The sequence below is a fragment of the Vicugna pacos genome, chromosome 10 (assembly GCF_048564905.1).
Source record: "Vicugna pacos chromosome 10, VicPac4, whole genome shotgun sequence".
Classification (NCBI taxonomy): Eukaryota; Metazoa; Chordata; class Mammalia; order Artiodactyla; family Camelidae; genus Vicugna; species Vicugna pacos.
This window is the reverse complement of record NC_132996.1, coordinates 40765806-40790347: the sequence shown is the minus strand read 5'-3', so window position 1 is coordinate 40790347 and position 24542 is coordinate 40765806. Positions and strand designations below refer to the sequence as shown.

The 24542-nt window shown below is 47.7% G+C and overlaps 1 protein-coding gene, 1 long non-coding RNA gene and 1 other non-coding gene across 3 annotated transcripts in view; 1 reads left to right on the top strand and 2 right to left on the bottom strand.

Moving 5' to 3' along the window:
• NAV2 (neuron navigator 2) overlaps positions 1 to 24542 on the bottom strand; it is a 773977-nt gene that overhangs the window by 440596 nt on the left and 308839 nt on the right. The window lies entirely within an intron of this gene.
• The window catches only part of LOC140698984 (uncharacterized), a 42314-nt gene continuing 34342 nt past the window's right edge, over positions 16571 to 24542 (bottom strand). The window contains exons 2-3 of the long non-coding RNA XR_012076992.1: positions 17381 to 17949; positions 16571 to 16814 (exon numbers count right to left, since the gene is read on the bottom strand). This is a non-coding gene — a long non-coding RNA (uncharacterized lncRNA). The remainder of the gene's footprint in view (positions 16815 to 17380; positions 17950 to 24542) is intronic.
• Positions 23443 to 23577, top strand: LOC116282128 (small nucleolar RNA SNORA1). Its single transcript, XR_004191601.1, has one exon. It is a non-coding gene; the product is annotated as a small nucleolar RNA SNORA1 (small nucleolar RNA).

The window sequence follows — 24542 nt, the reverse complement described above, 5'->3', positions numbered from 1 at the left end:
TGTTTTTAAGAGTTAAATTATCGCATTTCAGCCTCCCAAAACTCCTGTGAGGTAGGGAATATTTAGCTTCAGATCAGAGACATATGGCACAAAACTGCTAAGTAACTTGCCCAAGAATAAGTAGGGAGTAGAGGTGAATATGAACTCAGGTTCCTGAGAACATCAATGTGCTTTTGTAGATAGATACCCGGGACCACATTATAAGAATGTGTGTGTGTGTGGGGGGTGTCTTTTCATCCTTTTCCTGCCACCCCAACCCTCAGTTTTAGTCAAGATGGGTCTCTCTCCTCCTGGTCCCAGAGAGGCCATCCTCTTCCTCACACCACTCATCCACTCATCTCTGTCCCACTCCCAACTATCCCCTTCTCAGATTTCTCATGGTCCTCAGAGGGCACCCATGTATTTCTCCTCAGAGACTTGTTCTCCCCAACTTGACTCTGGATTTTCAGCTAAGTTTTCTTTGGCCCCATCTCCATGTCAAATCTGGGGCTCCTGTTCACCACAACTTACCACAGGGCCAGGCCCCTGGTGGCAACTCAGACCGAATCCATTGCTTCTTCCAATGACTTGAGTCACCAGGGACCCATCCACCTATCTGTCCATCCATCCATCCATCCAGCAAATATTTATTAAATACCTATTACGTCCCAGGCACCATTCTAGGTACTTGTTTACATTAAAAATAAAAACTGACAAAAACACTTGCCCTTATGGATATTATCATCTAGGAGGGAGAGGAAGACAATAAACAGTAAATAAGTAAATTACAGAGTATGTTAGAGAGAAAATAACATAGGGTAGAGGAGAATCCAGAGCCCACTGAGAAGTTGATCTTTTGGTAAGACTTGAAGGAGAGAGTGAGTTAGTCATGTGGCTATCCGTGGGAAGAGTGCTCCAGGTGGAACAAACAGCAAGTGCAAAGGGCCTGAGGTGGGTGTGTGCCAGTGTGGCTGGAGTGTAGTGACCCGGGGACAGTAATAGAGGAGCAAGTCAGATAATACAGGGACTTGATGGCCACTGTAAGGATGTGGACTTGTACTCTAAAGAACAGGAGGACTTTAGAAGCTCCCCCCATCCCTGCTTTCCAGCCAAGATCTTTCTTTCACTGTCTTCTAATTACTCAGGTCTGGCCCAAATCTGTCTCCTAGGGAGGTACTTCCCTAGGACCACCTTCTGTGAGTGGCACCCCACATCTCACCATGCACTCTTTATCACAGCTACCATATTAAACCTTTTTCACAGCACTTGCTGTTCTGGAAATCAGCTGATATGGATATTCTTGGTTCCTGTACTTATTTCGTGTCTTCACCCACCAGAGCAGAAGTACCTTGAGGGCAGGACCTATGTTTGTCTTGTTTAGTGTGGAATCCTTGCTGCCCAGAATGGCACCTGACAGTGTCCGAGCAAAGTGGTAAGCAGCCTGTCATCCCTGTTACAAGCCTGCTAATAACTAATGCAGCCTGCGGGGCTGGAGACCACCTCATGAACCTTGCTTCTGCTGGGAACACAGGTGCATGCTTTCTGCAGAAATTCCATCCTGCCCCTCCTCCAACTGCCATCGTCTGCCTTAAATGCCCTCCTAAAACTCACTAAAATGGAATATGAAGGTTTAAACTCAAGTTACAGCATACTGAAAGAAAATATTTGCAAAGCTAAACCCTCCTCTCTGCCTCTCATCTAGGTCAGCAAAAATAAAAAGCTCTTTTCCTAGAAATTCATGGCATTGCCTTGCTGTTACCTAGAAAATTCCACAGAGACAAGGGGAACAAAAAGTGATGGAGAATCTGTGAGGGGCTCTCCATAAATTTTATCATTTAGGCACCAGAACAAGCCTGCAATGTAATGTCATTACACCTCTTTCACAGAGGAGGAGACTGAGGCTCAGAGGTTTAGTAACTGTCTTCATTTCAATATTACACTATTAAAACATATAATGGAAAATAATCTGAAAATATATATGCATGTATGTGTATGTATAACTGAATCACTTTGCTGTACACCTCAAACTGACATTGTAAATCAACTACACATCGCAAATCAACTACAAAAAATAAAATTTAAAAAAATTACTATTATATGATTAGCATATGAGAGTCACAAGTCAGTCTTAGATCTGCCTGACACCAAAGTTCCATGCTCTTTCTCTATGCCTATACCAACCCAGCTTCAACTCAGTACAAAAATCTATTCTTCTGAGGACTCAAAAGCACGAAGAACAGGAAATAAGAAAAATGAGGAACCTGTCTTGGCAGGGCTGGGGCTGGCGGAGAGCCGGCTCAGCACACAGGCCAGAGGAGCTATCCGGAGCCCAGCGCTGCCCAAGCAGGAACACCCTGCACCTTGGATCCAGACGTGGCGTTGGGACAGCTCTGTTCCCCCCGTCATCCAGGGCACTGAAGGAGCCCTGGAGTCCAGCTCGCCGCCTGGGTGCTGCCCGGGGACTCTCTGCTGCCCGCCTGCCTGTCTTTCCAGACTAAACACTCCCTCTCCCGACTCTCCCTGCTCCGCCAGGCCAGAGCCCAGGGAGAGTCCCAACAACAGAAGTGAAGGATCGTTTACACGTGTCTCTGGACACCCTTGGGAGAGAGGCAGTCATGGACCCAGGCTCATGAACACACACACACACAGGGAAGAGTGAGACTTTGGACACTGCTTAGGGGAGGCAGACCAGCCCAGAGATCCACAAATACCACACACACACACACACACACACACACACACACATACAGCCAAAGGCAGCACTGGTTATCTCTGCATACTGATAAAGAGAGGTGAGCTCACACTCAAATACACACACAGCAGTATCCAGACACCACGTGCCCTGAGCTTCTGGACACTGGCAGGGACACAGAAGCCTAAATGTGGCCACATCCACAGGGTGCAGTGCTGTCTTTTGGAAAATAAGGGGGAAAAAAAACCCTGCCAATGTTTCCACTGTGTGCTGCTTGCAAAACTTTTGTAGCCTGGAGAGATGCCCCTGAGCCGTGGAGCTGTGTGTGGGCCATCAGATAAAGTGGGGACCAAGAGAGCAAACAGTCTGGAGAACATGGTGGCGGTGGTAGTGGCGGAGAGGCCAGCGTTGGGGTGGGGGCTGAGCAGAGGGCAACATCCCCCAATGGCTGACATAGAGGCAGCTGGAGCCTCCAGCTGATGGGCCTCTGGTTTCAGTTTCCTGAAAGGAAAACAAAAACCAAGTCTCCTCTGAAGGTTGCTTTGCTAAGATTCAATGAAATGATATTTGAAGCACAGTGTTTGGCACATTTCAGGCACTCAGTGTAGGAAAGCTGTTGTGATTAAGCTCGCAGGTAATAAAGACACAAATCACTCCATTGCCACCTTTGTGGCTGTGCCTTTTAGAGCTAATTCATTATAGCACTGTTTGTCTCAGAAAATTTGGGTATAATATAGTATATATGTATGAAATGCATTTGTGATAACAGTAAGGTCAAAATCAACAACTGTCATTTATTGGATATTCATTGCAGGACCAGGCATTGTCCTAAGCCCTTTCCACATATATTATCTTCTTTGACTTTCACAACAACCAAATGAGGAAATAATATTATTGTACCCACTTTACAGATGAGGAAATAGAGGCACAGAGGACTTAAGCAAGTTTACCCAAGTGGAGTCTGAATATGAATGCAAATCCATTTAAGTGCGGAAAAACGAGAGAGAGAGAGAGAGAGAGAGAGAGAGAGAGAGAGAGAAAGTGTGTGTGTGTGTGTGTTATATTTACTGTCAAGCGGACTCAGCCAAAACAGTCAAGTGGGCATTTGCAACCCCAGTGCCTCAGGCAACGAATTGCCCATCTGAGCTTTCCCCAGTTGAGGGCACACAGCCGCCTTGTGCCTCTGTCACAGTCTCTCCTCTGGGCAGTACTTTGAGGATGAAGGAAATGGACAGGAGCCGACCGAAAAGTCTCCAAGGAGAGGACCATGTTGGATGTTAAAAATGAAAATTTTATGATGGATAGAGAGGTCTTTAAAGAAAAGTTTCAGAAAACAGAAGGCACACAGGGATTGGAGGAAGTCCTGATCATAATCCTCGCTATGGCCTGGAGGGCTTGTCCATCCATTGTATAGAAGATACTGGGGGAGATTCCAGATGGAGGCTCTGAGAACAGGAAAACCACAGCTAGAGAGCGGACACCCCACTCAGTGTGGCCTCTGCTACCTGGCCATGGAGCTGGGTACCAGTGGCCCTCTGTATCCAGACACACACCTACCATGCCGGCAGCATGTGTGTTTAAAAGAGAGTGGGGTGCGGAGAGTAAACCCTGATGTGAATTATAGACTTCCCGTAATCACATTGTGTCAGTGCAAGTTCATTGATTGTAACCAATGTAGCACTCGGTGCAGGATGATGATAGCAGGGAAGGCTGTGGATCAGGGGCAGGGGACACAGGCTACATGGGAACTCTCTGTACTTTGCCTTTATTTTGCTATGAACATAAAAGCAGTCTAAAAAATAAAGTATATTAATCAGAGAGAAAGAGAGAGGGGTTGAGAGAGAGGTGTGTGGAGCCAGAAGAAAGTCACAGCCACTCCAGATCTGAGTGTTTCATCTGTGTTCTGAGCAGCCAAGGGATTTCTGGAAGGTGCCTTATGGACCACTAGGGGCTGAGGCTGGAGCAGAGAGGACCAGAGTCAGCAGGACCAGCAGGGTCCAGTCCCTCACTACATCCTCCATCCATCCTGCTAGAGCCTCCCTGCTTTTATTGCTTTATCAATTGAGGTTCAGGATAAACGTCAGTTGAAGAGGGTTGTGCTGCTGGTCTGTTTGAGGGGCTCAAACATAGGTGACACCACAACCCTCCCTCTTCTCTGTACAATCCTGCAGTTTGCAAAGTCCTTTCACAAAAAGGCTCCTGAAGGCAGGCAGCTCACCCTGGTTCCAGATGGGACATGTAGAAAGTGCTCAGTGATCATTTATCACATGAATGAATGACTCACTGGAGGTTCACAGCAAACCTACGAGGTGGGCAAGGCAATTTCGGTTTTACCCACCTTACCCATCTTACATTACTTTTATTGCATTGCTTACAATGGGCCAGGCACTGTGTTAATAGCTACAAATGAATGAACTGAGTTAATGCTCATTACAAGCCTTTGAGGCAAGCGATACTATTATTGCTGAAACTGGGGCAGAGGGAGGTTCACTAACTTGCTGAAGGTCACACAGCTAGCAAACAGCGGAGATTCCAACTCTGGCAGTCTGGCCCTTATTCGCCATGTAAAGTTGTTTCAGACTCGGAGAAACCTGGGCCGGGAGAGTTACAGCGACCCCTCCGGGTCCTAGGGAGGTTTAGTGGTGGGAGCCAGGCTCAGATCCCAAGAATAGCTCAGATGTCCTCCTGCTTCATCAAGACTTTGTTACTGAGCAGGTATCTGGGCAGGGCAGGGGTTCCCCATCACCTAGCAAACAATAGGATGCTCCCAGCCTGGAGGCTGAGGGCAGTACTTCCTGGCAGATCCACCAAGGCCTGTCTGATGCAGCAGTGGGGCGGGAAAGGAAACAGGAAGGCATATTCCGAACAATAATAAAAAAGCAAGATTAACACAGTATCTTTTCCTAAAGCCTCCCATTCCATCCATATCCTCAGCTCAGATACTGGGTGGATCCCAGCCAGTTGTGGAACTTTGCCAGTGGGTCTTTCCAATTCAGGAAGGGGCTGGCCTGATCCCAGAGGGAGACGAGATGGTACCCAATGTCCAGGCATGTACGCAGGTAGACCCAGGCTCTTACCACTGCATCCACCCATCCATCCAACATCTATCCATCATCCATCAACCAGTCATCATCCATCCATCCAGCCATCTGCTGGAACTACAAAGAGTAAGTGCCCACATTCTGTTCTTCTTAAGTTGACTGACCTCTTGACTTTGATTCCTCCCTAATACTGAAGGCCACTCTGTGAGAACTGGATGTGGCCAGGCTGTGACAATCCTCACCAAGCAATAAGTCATTTCACCTATGAGCCATTATTTATGTTATGCACATATTATAAAGCAATAAGAGATCTCAGAAATTTGAAGGGATTTCATTTTATATAAAGCTCAGCGTGACAATGGCAGTCCACATCCATGTGGCATGTGTGAGCCCATGGACCTCACTACCATGGATATAATCTGATTTTCCCTCTTATTTTCCACTTTACTCTGACTTCCTTGATTACATATAGGTTATCATCTTGTATTAACTTACACATTTTAAGCTTTCTCAAATCCTTTTTGGAATAAAGTTGAATCATGAAGGAAAAAAATGATTGAATTGAACTAATGCAGGTGGAATAAAGAGAGAATTTATTTTAGGAACCAAGATGAGCCCCCTGTCCAAACCTTAAAACTGAGAGTCTAACATTCCCTGTTACCCCCGCCCAGGTCCCTGGGGATGTGACTGCTGTCAAATGAAGGGTTGCTTCTTCTTGGCCAAGGAGCAACTCTCAGACCTGATTTGGGACATCTGAGGGGGAGACCCAGCTTCAATGTTTTAACTGTAAAGTGGGGATGACATCAGCTTCTGGCCGGCAGGACTGCTGGGAGCATGCGTGCTAAGAGCTCAGTAAGGGTTAGCTGCTATCGCTGGTGAGTTTAAGTCACCCATGACTTAGAGCAAGTTTAAATCTTAGCACTAGAGCCCAGGTGGACAGCCTGAGCAGTGCCTTCTCCCTTCTTTTCAGGCTTGAGGGTAGAGCAGGAGTAGAATCTTTGAGAACATAGAGGCTCACACGGCCAAGAATCAATTATCCAACTGATCTTAGACATTGAATGGTACCAACCCCCACCCCCACCCCCACCCACTGAAGGCTGGGTGAGGCTTGCAGGAGTCAGGTTCTCTGCTAAGCCCTCGGGGGAGCACAGAAGGGAAAACATGGTCCCTGCTCTCAAAAAGCTCAGTGTCTACTGAAGGAAACCAACTTGCAAACCACCAACTACAGCAGCAGGAGGAATTAGGTATTTGTGGTGCCATCTTGCCTTTAGGCCTCTTCCATGCTGTTCCCTCCACTTGTAACACCCTTCCTTCCCTCCACCTTCCCTTCAAATATCTCTCCTCCCTCTCCCTCTCTTCTCTCCCCCCTCCCCCCCTCCCTCTCCCAAGGTGGCCACTTGATCCCAACTTGACCAGCAGAAAAGCTGTGCAGTAACCTTCCAAGTCCCTTTGTGTGTGTGTGTGTGTAACTTACTGGGTGGCCCAGTCTGGCAACGCTGTTGGAATGAACACGTGAGTCTTCCTTCCAAATGTTAAAATAAAGACTTTTATATAGACTTGTAAAACCAACAGACAAACAAAACACACAAGTCTTCCTTGTGCTGTGACACACCTGGTCCGGATGTATTTTGCATTTTCTTTTTCTCCCTCCCTTCCTTTCCCTTTTGTCAACTTTCACCTTCAACTTTTGCCCCATTTCTTATATTTGGAATTGCTTGCTCTCCTTTTGGTAGTAACGCAAGTAACTTGAAAATAGGCAAGTGACTTAAAAACTAATTCACCTCATGTGTGACCTGCTTTTGCAAAGGCCTATGCCGGTGTGGCAGGCAGACTCATGGCCCTCTGGAGGTGTCCACAGCCTCATTCCCTGAATTTCTAAATATGTTCCTTTGTAGGACAAAAGTAATTTTGCAGATGTGATTAAGTTAAGGATCTTAAAATAGGGAGATTAGCCCAGATTACCCAGGTGGACCCAATGTATTCCACAAGGGCCCTCAAAGACTGCAGAGAGGCAGGAGAGGGAGAGAAGGGAATGGGGCAACACAAACAGAAGTCAAAGTGACAGGGTCGATGGCTGGCAGGGGTCCATGAGTCATGGAATTCAGGAAGCCTCTAGAAACTGGGAAAGACCAGGAAACAGGGTCTACCCTACAGCTTCTGGAAGCCCTGTGGACACATCAATTTTAGACCCTGACCTCCAGAAGATAATACATTTGTGTTGTTTGAAGCCACAATGTTGTTAGTGGTACTTGGTCACAGTAGCGATCAGTAACTCATAACAGCTAGCTTCAGAAGAGAGAAAAAACTCTGTTTCTCACAGGAGAGTTCATATCACCCAGTGTTAGTATAACCAGATTTTGTGAGAGTGAGTGAGTGAGTGAGTGTGTGTGTGTGTGTGTGTGTGTGACTTGCCTATACGGCACATGGATATTTTTTCTCCCCCAGTTCATGGCTGACACAGGACAGGTTTCCCCAAAATAAATGGACGCTCTCATCTCAATTGGACCTTTGTGTGGAGATGAGTTCACACGCCTGCTGGACTTGGCCCGCCCACCCCTTCCTCTGAAAAGCATCAAGGGCATCGTTGTGTTCACGCACTAGTAAGCACTGCCAGCAGCGGGCTTGGCTTTGCTTGTGTCCTCTTTTCACAGTTGACATCTGCTGGTCTTCAGCTGGTGTCCCAGACACCGTGCAAGAGAGGCCACAGGGGCGGTGGGTGTGGGAGCGGAGGCGCCAGGTAGTGTCCCTGTGGCATTTTACTGTTTAGAAATGCACCTACATTTTCACAGTTAAAACACGAGTTCTGCTAGAAGGACCCCACATCTATGAAAAGTCCTAAAATAGCCCATTTGCACTGCTGGCATATAGTGGAATGTGGTGAAGTAGAAAAGTGCAGACAGCTGGACTTGGATGCTGGCCCCGACTGCGACCAGCTGTGGACCCTGGGTCTGTTACTGTCCTTGTCTTCATCTGTAAAATGGGAGAATGAATGGGGCAGTTCCGGCTACACAATGGGCTAATGCACTTACACGCACAGCGCAGACTCTGGAGAGAAGCAGCTCTCGACGCATATACGGAAGCGCTGACACTTAGCCTCCTGACCCAGCATAAAAATTAAAATGAAGGATCATAAAGAAACAAGACCAAGGTTCTGTGGTCAGTTATCTTGTTAGAGGAATCTCTGCTGAAAGGTTTCCAAAGGCATGAAGTATTTTTCTCCTTGGTTCCCTCTAGGCACGAAGCTTCCCTTCTACACTGTGATTAAGAACCTGTAATCTGAGCTCCCATCTTGCCTCTCGCTCAATGGATCTGTTTTCTTTCTCATCCCTCAGTCGCATTCTCAGCCCAGCCACATCCTTTCATTAGGGACTCTGAGGCTGATAAGGAAAAGAGCTGAGCTGTGAGTGGAGAGTTACCTGCTTACTCCCTCCTTTGGGGTAAGGAGTGCAGTCCACTGATGGGATAGGAAGCCTGTTGGATTGGGTCAAGCACAGCGAGATAACACTGAAATGCAGAACTGGTCATCTTCTGCCTGCAGCCTCGACCCACAGCTGCCCTCACCCTGCTTAGAAAGGCAGAGCCCCCTCCACTCACCAGGTGGGGCTGCCTTGCCCAAAGCTCAAGATGGCAAAGTGAGGGGGGGAGGATATAACTCAGTGGTAGAGCATGTGCTTAGCATGCCCAAGGTCCTGGGTTCAAACTCCCATACCTCCATTAACAACAAAAAAAAATTGAAAATTGAAAATTAATAAATAAAAAGGGGCTCACTTAAAAAAAAATAGGTGGCAACATGGGCAGAGCCAGTCCCCATGCCTAGCTGAGCAGGAATAGGGAAGTTTAAATGAATCATCCTGTCTCTGCTCCAGGCTGAAAGGGCTCTCAGTTCCAAGGGCAGACACAGGGGAGATCTGGGAGAGAAGTCAGCCTTGGGGGTCAAACCCACTCCTGGGGGGCCTATCTGAGTGGAAGCTGAAGGGCCAATGGTGAAGCTGGGCTCACCTAACATACAGTGGGAGTCATTCACTGTGCCCACACAAAGCAAGAGAAGGCCTTAGCAGCAAAGAGGCGGAACAGTGCACAGCTATGGGCAAATTCTTGCCACTGCCCTGGACTGGGACTTGACCGTGGGTGTGAATGGGGTACCACCAGCTCAAGCAGTGAACCTCTGACGTCAGTGACTACGCTCTGAATCGCTTGGGGTCTTGTTAAAGTGCACGTTCTGATTCAGTGGATCTGGAGTAGGGATTCTGCATTTGATTCTGCATTCTTCTCAAGACCTCAGGTAAGGCCAGGCTGCTGGCACACCTTTAGGACTGCAGTTAGCCTGAGAAACCACAAAAATAAACGATAATTGAGAAGCAAGAATAGGGACCTGCCGGAGCTCTTCCTCTCAGCGACTGATGTTCTGGGTGCCACGTCTCTTGGTAGACATGATTCAATGTGCCCTTGCTTCCTCGTGGCCTTTTGGGGCTCCCCTCGTGTGCTCTCCTGGAGAACGAAGAAGGGGTCAGAGCAGGGCTCGGGGATTTGGATTTGATGAACATCATATGCCTGATTGGAGCAGCCCCAGGAGCAAAGACACAGCATGGGGACAGAGCAGAGCTTGGCTGAGACATCTGGAGCACTGATGGTGGAGGGCAGACAGGGGAGAGAAAGGAGGAAAACAGACAGGTGCTAAGGTGGGGTCACAGAGGAGCACTGGACACCGAGCCCTTGTCAGCTGTGACACCGGGGACAAGGTGGCCTCTCTGAGCCTCAGTTTCCTCATCTGGCAGTGAGTTTTACAACATTTAGACTTCAGGATTGGAGTGAGGATTAAATGAAGCGACCAATGTGCACCCAGTGAATTACCCAGCCCACAACAGTATTCAATAGCCAAGACATTCTGAAATAAAAAGCAAATAAAGAGGCTTAACTCCTGCAGGATCTTGACAGCCAAACAAAGGAGCCTGGCTCGTGCTGCCAAGAAGCCAGTCACAAATTATTCCCATCTCTTTAATCAAGCAATTCACCCCCACCGATCTCTGCTGAACTGCCTCTGAGTACTTCAATGGAACTCAAGCAGATAAAATTATAGAATTTAAAACCAGTCCTGAAGGCAGGCCTCTCATTCACTCCCACTAACCGTTGGCTTCTATGTGAATGGGTGAGATTCCACAGGGCCCCGGATTTCCTGGAATCATCAGTCAGCTCTGTCCCCGAACAGACTCCAAGATGAGCTGCAGTTCTGCCCAGGGTTGCCTGGGAACAGGGCATCCTGGGAGACAACACAGCCTGGGCCCTGGGCCTTGAACCCCCAAGGCCTTCCAAATCTGAAATCTAATGATGCTAAGAAAAGAGAGGACTCATTTTGCAAAGTCCTTGCTAGAGGCCTTCGGAAAAGGGCAGCCTCCAGAATGAATCCTTTACAGGCAAACAAGGGAGGCAAAGGAGGTAGCCTTGTAGCTGCTCCCAGGGAGGCGAGGCAGGGCGGGCTGTCTGCCCACCTCCTCCTGGCCCGCCCATCCTCACTCGCAACACTGGACAGGCCTACTCAGCTCCACGGAGCCTAGGCCACTTTTCATTATTTTTCCTTTTTTAAAAATAATATTTAGAAATGGTTTGGGGCTTGGAAACTGAAACATTCACCGAGAATTTTTTTTTTTCCCCTGCAGAGTATTTTTTGAAGTAGAAGCAAAGCCAGCATTTCACAAACAGAACAAGAGGAAATGATAAATACACTTAAAATCAGCGTGGAGAAGTCCTTTATCCTCCTGGTGAGAGGATCTTAGATGGGGCTGGCTTAGTCGGTGAAGAGTCTCTCCCGAAAGCCAAAGATCTAGAAGAGTGTGGGGGCCGAGGTGGGGAGTGCTGGGAGGAGGAGTGTCAGTATCTCCTCTGGGTGTGTTTTTCCTAAATACATATCCCTTGCCCCGTCCCTCCCCTTCCCCCTCTCAAAAAGCCGGTGGCTGTCCTGCGTAGTCTGGACTCAATCCCAGCTCAGCAACTCACTAACTGAGAGACAGTGGGTAAGTAAATTAACTTCTTGGTACTGTCGTGTCTTCACCTGTAAGAAAGGGGGCGATTATGGTGCGCATCTCAAGGACCCTGCGAGTCCCAGAGGGGTGAATACCTGCAAGGTATTTAGAACAGTGCTCTGCACAAAACAAGGTTCAATAACTTAACATTTCCCAACCACCAGTAGCATGCATGTCCCCAACCTCTCGACCCCACCCCAGTCCTTCCAGGGCCCCTCATCTGAGTAAACAACAGCCCCATCCTGCCAGTTGCTCAGGCTTAAATCTTGGAGTCATTTTTGTGACTCCCCTTTCTCTCTCCTCCACAGGCAATCCATCTGCAAATTATATCAACTTTACATTTAAAATACATTCAGAATCTGGTCACTTTTCACCACCTCACCACCAACACCTCCCTCCAAGCTAGTGTCATCCTTCACCCTTACTCTCACAGTCCCTCTCCTACTCTACTCCCTTCCTGGCCCCCAATCCCTCCTCCCCCTCCTCCACACACACCCTCAGAGCAGTCCAATAATGTTTCTCAGCTTAAGACCCTCCAAAATCTCTCCACCTCATGCAGAATAAAAGCCAGGTTTCCACCAGGGCCTCCAAGGTCCCACATGGTCCAGCCGCACTTCCTTTCTGACACTCTCACCTGCTGCTTTTCCCTTGGTCATTCTCCTCCAGCCACACTCTCCTCCATGGTCTTCCTGGAACCTGCCAAGCATGCTCCTGCCTCAGGACATTTGCACTTTCCATTCCCTCTGCCTCGGACACTGTCCCCTCAGAAACCATATGGCTCCCCCCTCATTCCCTTCAGACTCTGCTCCCATGTCACCCTCATCAGAGAGGTTCTTCTTGAACCTCCTGCACCAAAATCTTCCATCACTCGCTGTACCCCTTTCTCTGCTTTATTTTCCTTTTCAGTTCTGATCGCTAGTTAATGTGATAAATTTTTGTTTCTTTGCCTTTTTTTTTCTTTCCTTCCTTTAGTTTTAAGATCTAATAAAGCACTGGCAGCTTAGTTCATTTTCTCCATTGCTATCCTCCAAGTCTCTTGAAACATGCCTGGCACATACTAGGTACTTTATCACCATTTATTGAATGGCAGTCTCCCTCCCTCCATTCCTATCTGCCTCTAATAGGGCTCCAGGCTGCAGTCAGGATGGTCTGCCTTCACTGCTCAAGAACCACCAGTGGCCCTCTTGCTATCCCCAGGGTGAAGCTCCTATGACACACATGCCTTTCGTGGTCTGGTCCCACCTAACCTCAGCACCACCCCCCTCCCTGTTGCCATCAGCAAACCTTGTGGCCCTGCCACAGTAATGTCATTATTTTCTGAGCAACCGTCCTTAGCTCTTCTTTCATCTTGATCAGCCCCCGACTTTCCCTTTTCCATCTGTCAGACTCTCACTGTGATGGGTTGAATGGCGGCCCCCAGATGATACGTCCATTCAGAACTTGCGAATGTGACCTTTTTTTGGAATGATGGTCTTTACAGAGGTAATGAAGTTAAGGATCTCAAGATGAGAGCTTCATGGAAGACGGTGGGCCCTGAATCCAATGACAAGTGTCCCCATAAGGGGAGAAGACACCGAGGAGAAGGCCACGTGAAGATGAAGGCAGACACTAGAGGGATGCTGTCACAAGCCAAGGGACACCTGGAGCCACCAGAAGCTGGAAGAGGCAAGAAACAGAGGGCTCCCAGAGCCTTTGAAGGGAGCACTACCCTGCCAACACTTTGATTTGGGGCTTCTGGCCTCCAGAATGGTGAGAGAATAATTTTTGGTGGTTTTAAGCCATTAAGTTCATGGTAATTGGTAATGGCAGCCACAGGAATCTAACACACTCCCCTTCAAAACTGTCATAAAGATGCAGTCCCTGCCTCCCAGCCCTGCTCGGCGCTGAGGTGGCCGTTTTGTATTAGATGCCCTGCTTCCCCAGCCAAAGTCGATTGAAGTGGGGATGGACATTTGGCTCAGGCTGGGCTGGTCAGTGTCAAAGACACTGGGAACTGTATGGTGAGGCCATGGGGCACAGGTGAGGGTGGTCATCTAGGCTCAGAGCTGGACCATGCAGAGAAAGGAAGCTGTGTGGAGATGGGCAGGGCAGACAGTAACAGCAGAAGAGACCAGGGGTCCTGACAACTCTCCCACTTCCATGGGGAAGGTCCTGCTCTTTGCTTCCTAAAGGTTCCTTGTATTCCTCTAATATCCAGCCCCCTCCCCCTCGCCCTCGACCAGGCTTTTCCTAGAAAAGGCTGCTTTTCCTTGCAACCCAATCAACCCTAAGCCAAGAGCTCAGCTCTAGTGTCACCTCAGTAAGGGCTTTCTGACTCCACTGCATGGAGGGAGAGGACCCTAGTTGGGTGCTCTCAGCTCTGTGTCCTCACCAAGATTCACTGTCATCCTTAGGGATGTTTGCAGGCCATTCTCCTCCCAGACTGAGCTCCTCTAGCCATGGACCAAGCTCATTCTCTGTGTCCAGATTTCCCAGTTAATTACCCAATGAGGTCCAGTGCTGAGTACCACAATGGATAAACAGATAAATAAAGGATGGATGCCAATTAGCTCTGACCTCAAGGAGCTTCCAGGCAGGGTGGGGAGCCCACTCTCAGACACCACGGGAGCACCTGACGAGGCACACATCGGGGTGAGGCTGGGAGCAAGGAGAGGGCAGCTGTGAGCCCAGGGAGCTCTCAGGGAGGGCTGCTGGGGGAGGCAAGGGGAAGGAGAAACTGGAGATGTTGTGCGTGGGTGACAGTGATTGCAAGAGCAGGCAGAGCTGGAAGCACTTCCAAGCAGGGCCCATTGGTGTTGGGAGAGGCAGCACTTGGGGTATGTGGTGGAGATAAAATCGGACTTAAGCACAAGTCCCAGGGTGGGGGCTCTGGTGGGATGTGTCAGTGGGGCCCATCCTGGGGGCTTTGGTAGCTCATCCACTTAGCTGACATCCAACCAGGCACTGTGCCCAGTCCAGCTACACAGCAATAACAAATAGCAGAATTCAAAAGCTAGACTGGCGCCCTTAAGAGAACAAGACGGTATCTGCTGTTACAAGGACCAGGAAACAGTCCTCACATAATCACAGTATTTGTGGAGCACCTTACAGTTTATAAAGTGCTTTCACACATATTAATGATTACAAAGTCGTGTGGCATAGAAGAAAAGGGGTTATGGTTGCCGCAGAAAGGCTGAGGGAAGGTCATGCATCCACCAGGTAGCTCAGGATCACGCCTGAGCCTGTGTTCTCATCACCGAACGACAACAACAGCTAGTGTTTAGTGAACACCTACTGTGTGCCAGCAGCTGTTGTACGTGCTTTTAATGTATTAACCATTTTAACCTTCAGAACAACCCTGTCAAATAGATACTATTGTTACCCCCATTTTGCAGGTGTGGAAACTGAGGCTCAAAGAGGCTAAGTAATTTGCTCGAGTCACATCTGCTCAGCAGAAGAGATGAGATGTAAATCCAGTTATTCTGGCTCCAGAGTCAAAGTCTGCTCTCAGCTGCAACGCTATGCTGTAGATATGACAGTGGTCCTACCTCCAAGGTTTGGGCAGACCAGGAACAGCCACATCCACGTAACTGGTTAGAGGTTGGAGGTAAATATTGTCCATTGCTAGTCTTTCGTGCGACACTCATGGTATTTGAGCGTCTGGTTGCTCTAGCAGATACTGTTGACACACTGGCATCACCGCTGGCATGGCCTCAAGGTCACCCGCAGACAGCGGCAGTGCCCCTCTGCATGGAGCCATCCCCTCTCTGAGAGAGATGCTTGGCCATCAAATAGGGCAAGCCAGAAGTGCTGGGGGATGACACCCCAGGAGCACCCCTCAACCAATGAGGCCTGTGAGTTGACGAATCAACACCTCATCGGTGGGACAATTCTGAGGTGTGTTCCACACCATCCCTCAGAGGGCCCCCTGTTGGACTGAGCCCCAGCCTCCCACAACAGTTACCCACCCACGAGACCCCTTTTACTGACCTCCTGTTCTCTCTGCCTCACCCCTACTCCTTCATAACACTTCCTGGAATCATTTCCCAAATAAACGCCTTGCATTCCTCAGGGTCAGTTTTGGAGGACCCAAACTAAGACAGGGGAGCAAGCCAGTTTAGAGAGCAAGGAAAAGAAGCACTGTTACCTACTGAGGCTTGAGATTTTCCTGGACACATGTTACTGGGCAGAGGAGGGGCATGCACAAGAGGAGGAGAAAGCCCAGGAGCTAGGGAAATGGACCAGGTCCCCCTCATGCTGGCCCTCAAACAGGGTAGCCCCCAGGTCTGCGTTTCACCTGATGCTCCAAAAAGATTGGCCATCAGGAGATTTTTGGCAAGAGCCCTCCCGCCTCTGGCGTAGATTACAGGGGCATTCTGTGAAACCCTGGGATGTGAGCATGAAATAAACACAAATAAGCTCCCCATGTCTAAATAAACTGAGGTACAATTTATGAGTCTTTTTTTGTCTCCCCACCCTCCCACACTCCTCTCCTCAAAGGCTATGCTTGTCTGCTTATGTACTCAATCCCAAACCTTCTGCACCTTGAGAGGACCCCTTTGTGTCTGGGATGAAGTGGAGCACTTCTGCCCCATAGACCCGATTTTCCAAATGAACTTCCAAATACAGAAAAGCCCAGATTATGGACAATGAGGCAGCATCGTGGTTTGGGCCCACAGATGAAATGAACAGGAGGCAAGAAGGAAAACACAAGAAAGGATGAATTTTCAGCAGGTTCCTCCAGCCAAATAGTTTGTAATTTCATTGGAAAAGATCCTCAGGAGGAAAGAGACCAAAGATCATGGTGGGAAAAAAGCAAATTACTAGCTTAGCCGTGTGGCTTCTTCCCTTAACAAGTTGGTCATGAAGGACGAGGGACAGGACATGTGGGAAAGGGCTGAGCACAGTGGGAAAGAGGGCTCTGTCACCTCAAAATGAGGATGGCCCAAGTCACAGCCCTTGGGCCAAGTCCAAAAGATTCTCTAACCACTTCATTCATCACTGAAGCTGCAGAAACGCTGACAACAGAGGGCATCTAGCTAGAGTTGCCCAGGAGGGTCCACGTGGGGAGAAGCTTTCAGAGAACAGAGTTAGAATGAAGTCAACCTAAGAATTAAAAAAAAAAAATCTAGGTCAATGAAAGAATATATTATTCAGAGCCAATCAAAGAAAACCCACTGGTGATATTTGCACTGTGATGTACCTAGTTCTGTAACAGTTCAAGTCTTTCCAATAAGAGGCAGGATTATCTAGTTGTCAAAAGCTGGGCTGTGGAGCCCAACTGCCTGGGAAAAAATCCACAGCTATGCCGTTGATGGCCTGGGTGACCTTAGGCAAATTACATAACCTCTCTCAGCCTTTCCACATCTGCAAATCAGGGCTGAGGATAATTACTGTACTTACTTCAGGGAGTTGTCTGTGAGGGTGAAATGAGTAAATGCATCTAAAGCACTTAGAAAAGTGTCTGGCATATAATAAGCACATGTTACTTCTAATCACTACACGACTTCCAAAGACAAGAGATCCTCGGCGCGGCAACAGCAAAAGTCTCACAGGTGCAACAGAATAAAAGTTAAAAAGGCAAAGCAGCATGAAAGCAGGTTCAGACAAGGGGTGAATGCCCCAAAGCTAGGAGACTGTGGTGGCTGGCACAAAGCTGTGGATGCCCTTACCTGGGCACAGCCCCGACGGAGCCCAGACAGCTGGTCACTGCGTATGCCTCACTTGCTGGGGGAACTCTGAGGTCGCGGCATGCCCAAGTTCTCCTCCCAGTGGTAGAAAGACCCCGTTAGACTGTGGATCAGAGGCGTGGCCGAGACCCGGGCTCTGTCCTCGCAGGGGAAATGGCACCGCCCCCACTCCTTGCCCTGGAAAGCAGCCCTGCCATCCAGCTGTGCCTGTCCTGCCGTGGCTAGTGGCTGGGACCTGGCCCCCCGGGGCAGCGGAGGGGCACGTCACAGGCATGGTTCACCACGGGAGGCCGGCAGCTCTGTGGTCTGTATGCAGGGCAGCCCGTCTCAGACCCACTTGCTTTGACAGCAGAACCAGATCTCTGTCTTTCACTTGGAATAAAGATCCGGGGCTTTTCTCTGCAGAGATGTCTTCAGGGGTGAGACCCGGCCATCACCACCCCTCCACTCTTCTCAGACAAACACATGGACCCCCAAACGCTGTTCTGTGCGAACATTCTGCTTGCACCCCAGAACCCCAACTTTTCCATTTAGGCAGCTTGGGGATGAAGCTGGAATTAAAGCAAAGACAAAAAGGCCACTATGAGTAATTATTTCTCAAGTAACAAGCAACTAATTGGGATGTACTTTTATTATATACCTACACTGCAGGCAGTAATTAAACTGCAGCTAATGAGGATTCCAGCACCAGGATCTACAGCAGCCACACAACAATGCCCCTCATCCAGACAGAGGGGCCGTCACTGGAGGAAATAAATGTTTTCTTCATTGTCCTCCTAGAGGTAGTAGTCAGGTTGGAGGTTTCTGCCCCGGGGAAGCCAGTGTGGCCGGGCAGTGGGGCAAGACAAGGCACAAGTGCGAGAAGCCCAGGAGCACAGGGAGGTTTCTAGATGGGCTGCCACCCCCCTCAGGAAGGTGACATCATGCCTGTGGGAAATGGCTGCAGGATGCTATCAAGTCAGTGGGGAAAGAGCTGAATCGACTCTTTTGTAAACAGATTTACTGAGAACCTTCTAGCGCACCAGAGCTCTCGGAGACTCACTTATACATGTTATTTCATTATTCCTCCTAACAGCCTTGGGAAGAGGAGGAGGTGCCATGAGGAACTGCTTTATAGATGAGGGCCACTTGGCTCAGAGAGGCCAAGTCACCTGTGGGAACTCACCTGGCTGCTGCACAGAGTGAAGCCAGGGTTGGAAACCAGAAGGAAGGAGGGACTTTGGGTGCTGTTCCTGCAGGCAACAGGGCGATGTGTGAGGAGGTATGGAATCTGGGGACAGCTGGATGTGGCCACTTGCTAACTGCCTGGTGAACTCCTCAAGGTACCAAAACATCCCATGCCACAGTTTCTGCATCTGTAGAGTGGGGCTAATCATGCCTATCTAGTGGGTCTGCTGTAAGGACTACATGCTGTGACACACTGCATATAAAGTATTCAGCATGGTGCTTAGTGCACAGTAAATGCCCAATAAGTGTCAGTTATTTTTAAAGATGTTGTTTAGATGCTCTCGAAGCAGCACTGAGTATTGGAAGAAACTCATTGTCTGAGCACAGCAGGGCTTCTGCAATAGTAGAAGCCATGGAAGTCTCAGCAGAGTATCTGTCTGCCTGTGTCCCCTGGGAAGGGGACAAACCAACCCAGCGGGCTGGCTCTGCTCTGAGGCCACTGCCCTGGTGTCCAGGGCAGCGGGAAGCTGGCCAAGCTCCCAGACAGCCTGTCTCGGGCCTGGAGTACAGAGCCGTTGCCTCACCAGCTTGTAATGAGCTGCGTCTCCATCCTGATTAGGGGAACAATCCTCACTCAGAAAGACTCAGGGGAAGGAAGTGACAGCGTTGCGGGGACAGGGCATAACCTCGCCTCTCAAGAAGGGGCTGGCTTCTGGGGAGCTGGTGACTTGGAGGTCACAGCCCAAGATGGTGCCCATCCCCCTGAAGAAGGCTGAGCAGACCCCAGCGGGGCAAGTCTGGGTCAGAGGAGGAGACGAGTTGGGGCCAGCCCAGGCCTCTGTCTGCAAGTCTGGGAGGCAGCTGCTCACGGGCTCTGGTTTGCCAAGAGGGGCAAGCAAGGAAACCAACATTTTCTGGGCACCTTCTGGGCACCAGGCTGGATGCCAGCCCCATGACATCATCACTGTCATCAACATTGTCCTATTAAACCGAATGTTAGGGCACCCTCTTTTCCAAAACTGTGGATTGCAGCCCATTACTGGGTTACGAAAACAGTTAGTGGGTGACAAATAGCATTTTTAAAATAACATGAGAAAAAAATACAGAAAATTTCAGAGGACACTGTGCAGGGCAAGGATTTGTAGCATGTTGTGGGAGTTTCACTTCTTGAATGTGTCTGAGAATATTTGGGGGCCGGGGTGTAAAGGGGATGGAAATTGTGCTCGTTTCTTAAAGTTGTTGTAGGGATTGAATGAGTTAATGTTTTAAATGTTTAATGCAGTGTAGCAGAGGCTGCCAGCACCCACCCAAGTCCCCTTGGAGAGAACTCAGGCTCGCTGTACGTTGTACCTCCCTTCCAGAGTCTCTCTCTCTCTCTCTCTTTCTGGCCATGGGTATATGCTTAGTTCAAGCACAGGGCAGGTAAAAGCACAGTCAATTAATGTTCCAGGAGTGACCCTCAGCCTAGGAGGACTGGGGGATGGATAAACATCACAGCCTCCTCACCCACCCAGGGCAACGATTCTGAGGCATGCCCTTCATGGTCTCCCAGAAGGTGCCCAGTGAGACTGAGCCCCAGATACCCACAGAGCAACTCCCTTCCTTATCTTCCTTCCTCTCTCTCACTCTGCTTCCTGGGATCCCCCCCACCCCAAGTAAATTATTTGCACCTGTATCCTTGTCATGGTGCCTAATCTTATTTTTTGCATGAGTTCAACTTAAGTGGATTCTGGCACAAAGGAAGTGCTTCATGTATGAATCACTTTCATCCGGAGATGGGATCTGTACAAATACTTTATATGTATCACCTCATGTAATCTTCACCCCAACCCTATAGGATAGGAACAGTGATTGTCCCCATTTTCCAGATAAGTAAACTGAAGCTTCAAAAAGTTCAGCACCTTGTTCAAGGTCACATAGGTAGAAAGGAGAGTGCTTCATCCTGAACTCATGTGTGTGTCCGAAGCCCCTGTCCTCCACCTTGGTACTCCATTTAATCTACACGACCTCCCTGCCAGCCAGCTACTGTTGTTACACCCATTTTACAGATGTGAAGATGGAAAGTTTGGGGAGGTAAAGTACTCGAGTCCCACACTATTCACTGCCAGGCTGGGACCAGAACCCAGCATTCCAAATCCTGGTCCTGTGCTTCCTAGGACTTTAGGCTGCTCCCAGCACCCTGGAAAGGGCAAGCATGGGAGAAATCCCTTCCCTTAAAAAAAAAAATCCCTGTGGTGGAAACTGGGTACCGGAGTGAGGTAGGATGTGGGTGAAAAGAAGAGATAATTCCAGCAGGCTTACTGGAACTTCCAGATGGGAGTCTGTTCTAATGCTTGTGCCTCAACTTCCCAGCCTGTTAAAGGGGACTGATGAGCTGATATTAAATCCCTCTACTTACTGCTGGCTTTAACTTTGAACTTCCTGTCCTTATCTCCAGCAGCCCCGTCATTTCCACCAAAGCACCAGGAGTCGTACACACCTGAGGTCCAAGCTCCATCTGCATCAAGCTCACTGTTCTTATTTACTCCCCACTTGCTGCATGCCTGGCATAGCGCTGACCTGTCAGTGCCTCGACTTCCTTATCTGGTAAATTGGGATAATCTCAGTATCCACTTTATAGGTTGTTATGAAGATTAAATGAGCTAACTGTGCAAACCACCAATTGTGCTGACCAAGGACTCATATCTAGCATTATATAAAGGACACTCAAAACTCCACATTATATAGCACAGGAAACTGTAATACCTTGTTATAGCCTATAATGAAAAAGAAAATGAAAAGAAATATATATATGTATCTATAACTGAATCACTATGCAGTACACCAGAAATTAACACAACATTGTAAACTGAATATACTGCAATAAAAAAATGAAAACTTCACATTAAAAGAAATCCCCAAGCAATTCAATTAGAAAATGAACAAGTGATATGGAGAACCATTTAACCAGAAAGGCTATACACATGGGAAATAAGAAAAGGTGCTCAACATCACTACCTACCAGGGAAATGCAAGTCAGACCATGGTGAGATGTCACAACATACTTATTAGAAGAGCTAAGATTTAAAAAAATAGCTACAACACCAAACGCTGGCAAAGATGAGGAGAAACTGAATTGCTCACACATTGCTCGTGGGAAAGTAAAATGGTACAGCTACTCCGGGAAATCGTTGATTCTTAAAAAATCAAACATACACTTGCCATAGAACCCAACCATTACACTCCTGGGTATTTATCTTAGAGAAATGAAGATTTAGGTTCACATAAAAACCTACACATTAATGCTTACAGCAGCTTTATTTGCAATAGTCCCAAATCAGAAACAACCCAGACGTCCTTCAGTGCTTAAACCACAGCACCACCACACCACAGAATACTACTCAGCAACACAAAGGGATGAACTGTTGATACACAAAACAACTTGGATGTATTACACTGTGAAAAAAGTCAATCTTAGGAGATCACACACTGTGTCATTCCATTCAGACAACATTGTTGAAATGACACAAGCATGCAGACAGAAAGCATACTGATGGTCAATGGGAGTTAAGCATAGTGGAAGGCGGAAGGTGGGTGTCTTGACTGTGGTGATGGTTACACAAATCCACACAAGTGGACCCAGAACTGTACTCACCCGTCATCATGCCACAGTCAGCTTCCTGGTTTTGACACTACTATAATCACTTAAGATTTAACCACTGGAGAAAACTGGGCAGAGGGTACAAGGCATCTCGTCGTACTACTTTGCAACTTCCTACAAATCTAGAATTATTTCCAAATTTTAAAAAAGTTTTAAATGAGCTTGTAAAGAGTTTAGATCAGTAACTAACTTAATCACTATTAGCTCTCATTAGTATTATTATTTCATTTTCATTATTACTTCATACAAGTCATATCATTTAATGCTCACAATAAGCTTGTGGGAAAAAAGGGTTTTTACCCCCATTTTACAGACTGGAATGCTAAGACTCAGAAACATTAGATAATTTGTCTAAGTTTACATATACAGAAAGACCTAGGAGTTGAAGCTCAGTCCATGGCCTTCCCATATACATGGGAGTACAAAGACCAGTATGATAAAAATCTTTGCCCTCATTGAACTTACAACATAGCAATGGAAGTAAGAGATATAACTCAAACTCAAGCAGAGTACCACACATGCTGTGTAAGTTCCAAGGAAGGACCAAGAGAGGGAGAAGTAAAAATTCTAACTGAGGAGATTTAGGAAGGCTTCCTGGAAGAGGTGGCATTTGGGATTGTTTTGAAGAATGAGTAGGAGCCATAGGTATGGAAGGGGATAGTGATACAGGAGAAACAACCCTGGACTCTCACTGGAGGAGGCAGTAGCATCAGGATGACTTATGTTAAAAAATGTGTTGATGCAGCCACTGTGGAAAACAGTACGGAGATTTCTCAAAAAGCTAACAATGGGACTACCATATAACCTAGCAATTCCACTCCTGAGTATACATCTGAAGAAAATGGAAGCATCAATTTGAAAAGATACATGTACCCCAAGGTTCATAGCAGCATTATTTACAATAGCTAAGATATGGAAGCAACTAAGTGTCCATCAACAGATGAATGCATAAAGTGGATGTGGTGTATATATGATGAAATACTACTCAGTCATAAAAAAGAATGAAGCGTTGCCATTTGCAGCAACATGGATGGACTTGGAGGGTATTATGCTAAGTGAAATAAGCCAGACAAAGACAAATACTGTATGATACCACTTATACGTGGAATCTAAAAAATACAACAAACTATTGAATATAACCAAAAAAACCAGACTTACAGATACAGAGAATAGATTAGTGGTAACTTACATAATATTGTCCTTCAACTATACTTCCACTTAAAAAATGTGGAGGTAAAGCCTCATTCTTAATGAGCAGGGCACTGCTGATCACAGTGTTCAAAAAATTGTCACTGGGGCTAAACTGAGACACAGGTTATGCTCACATCACAGCAAATTTATTGCAGTGGTGACAATGAGACCAGTAACATTTTTCACTAAGGTTATGAGTAAACATTGGATGTACCACAGCCGCAATCTGGGGAACGTATTAAGGAATAATATAGTTCAGCTCATTAGCCAAAATAGCAATGTACTTCTTGCAATTTTACTTTTAGGGGACTAAACTAAATTATTTGAGAAAGTAGATCCCAACGATTCTAAGTGGGATACTTTTTGAAGTATGTCGTCGGTATCAAGTGGAGATAACAGAAACCCAACTAAGAAGATAGCAAGAAGGCTGACAGAACAACTGTGGGTTAAGCATGGGATCCTTTGCGAAGGCCTATCTGGAAGATAAGTCTTGACTCAAGCTTTGGAGGAATGAAGGCGACTTTGATGGGCAGTGCAATGAATCAGAACAAGTCAAATTCCTTAACTTAAAATGTATTGACTGAAAAAACGTGGAGGTGGTACCCGGTTGTCTGTGGGTCTTTGTGGCCAGGGTTGTTGCTCAGATAACCTCCTCACCTCTCCACGTCCAGTTTGGTTTGCCTTAACCAGACCGTCCCCTCCCCGGGGCCTGGCTCAGTTGATGTTTTTGGAAAAGGGATTTTGAGCTGTAAAGGACTGCTATTCCAGATGTATGCTCGGGCTTCAGACGGAAGAACTGGATTCAAAGGAGCAGCTAAGAGGGATCCCCGAATCTCTGGGACAATCGCTTTCAACTAGGATTTGGGGAGCCTAAGGTTTCCACAGAGGTGTCCTGGGTGGGCTAGGAGACCACCCTGCAGAAAGGCGGATGCCTAGGGCCTGGGCTCAAGGTCTCCATTGCATCAACCAGAAGAGCTCAGTGTCACCTTCCTTACACACTGACATTCCCAGTATGTTGGAAAAAATATTGTTTCAGGTTAAAACCCCACAAAGCTAGTCCATCATCATCGTCTCATCATATTTAACAGTAGCTGATTTTGAGTGATTTGCACGTGGCAACGTGCTTTACATGCCTTGTCTCATTTA